At 51.6% G+C, this 1,465-nt stretch overlaps 2 pseudogenes; one reads left to right on the forward strand and one right to left on the reverse strand.

Moving 5' to 3' along the window:
* LOC101563016 overlaps positions 1-331 on the reverse strand; it is a 5,828-nt pseudogene extending 5,497 nt beyond the window's left edge.
* Positions 332-530: 199 nt separating this feature from the next.
* LOC101562614 lies at positions 531-1,105 on the forward strand (annotated as a pseudogene).
* The last annotated feature ends 360 nt before the right edge of the window (positions 1,106-1,465 follow it).

Raw genomic sequence — 1,465 nt, forward strand, 5'->3', positions numbered from 1 at the left:
GCTGCCAAAGACTGTTCCAACACCAGCCCCAGAACCAGCCACGCCTACTGTTGCAGCACCTGCACCAATAAATTTGGCAGCAGTATCAATGTCTCTGCTGATTGCACTGGTCTGAAACTCCCTTGGGATTAGCTGACACACACCATTCTGGGCCCCATTAAATACTGTAGAGCCCTCTCCAGTCCTAGCCTCTGGTCGAGGTAACACTGCTGCAGAAATTGGTCTGTACGCTACTCTGGATCCAGCTCGGATCAGAGCGGAGGTGTAGGCGAGCTTGGCGCAGGCGAACATTTTAGTCTTCCGAGGGGCGCGGCAGGAGGATGTAGGTGACAGATGTGGGCTCCTCTCCTGCTTCCTCTCTTTCCGCGAGGCGGCGGCAAGTTCCAGGGCCGGGGAGATTGCTCAGTGGAATAAGCGCTTCCTTGGCAAGCGCAAGGGCCTGAGTTCAATCCCTGGTTCCACCAAAAAAAAATTAAAAAATAAAATCAAGTTCCAGGTTGTAGACGACACGGCCAGAGCTCCACCGAAAAATGTTTTACCACATCTCCCTGGAGCATGAAATCTGCTGTATCCGCACTACTTCGGTCCCAACCTGCTCAACACGGTGAAGCTGAAGCTGTTCACAGAGGTGGAGGGGACCTGCACGGGGAAGTATGGCTTTGTCATTGCTGTCACCACCATTGACAACATTGGTGCAGGTGTGGTCCAGCCAGGCCGGGACTTTGTCCTTTACCCAGTTAAGTACGAGGCCATTGTCTTCCAGCCCTTTAAAGGTGAGTTCATGGATGTTGTGGTCACTCAGGTCAACAAGGTTGGCCTCTTCACAGAAATTGGGCCGATGTCCTGCTTCATCTCTCGACATGCCATCCCGTTGAAGATGGAGTTCGACCCCAATTCCAACCCACCCTGCTACAAGATGAAGGATGAGGACATTGTTGTTCAGCAGGATGATGAGATCCACCTGAAGATCGTGGGGACCCATGTGGACAAGAATGACATTTTTGCGATTGGCTCCCTGATGGACGATTACCTGGGGCTTGTAAGCTAAGCATGAGGATCCTGCATGCTGGGTACCAGCGAGGGAAGTGCGTGGTCCTGGGCATCCAGCTGCTACAAGGCACAGGCTCCTTGTCCCCAGGAGGTGCCTGCCCATCCATCCTGCTCTGTTATGGCCCTGGGATGCCTGTCTGTGTTGTGACCATAAAAGGCCCTTGGTTCTCAAAAAAATAAAATAAAATAAAGTCCAAAATGGGATAAGGAGGGTGGAGCAAAGGTACAGTAGATAAAGTTTAAATTCTTTGAGCTTTGCTCAATTAGACCGGAAAAAGTTCTTTTAAATCGCAAGTAGAGGGCCAGCAGACTAAGCACATGTTTAGGCAAGTGCAGGGACTGGGACTTAATCCCCAGCACCACATGCCATGCCAGCCTGGACCCCAAATTCACTGAGTCAGCCACCAAGACAGGG

Source organism: Octodon degus, unplaced genomic scaffold (genome assembly GCF_000260255.1).
Source record: "Octodon degus isolate 3935 unplaced genomic scaffold, OctDeg1.0 scaffold01300, whole genome shotgun sequence".
NCBI lineage: Eukaryota > Metazoa > Chordata > Mammalia > Rodentia > Octodontidae > Octodon > Octodon degus.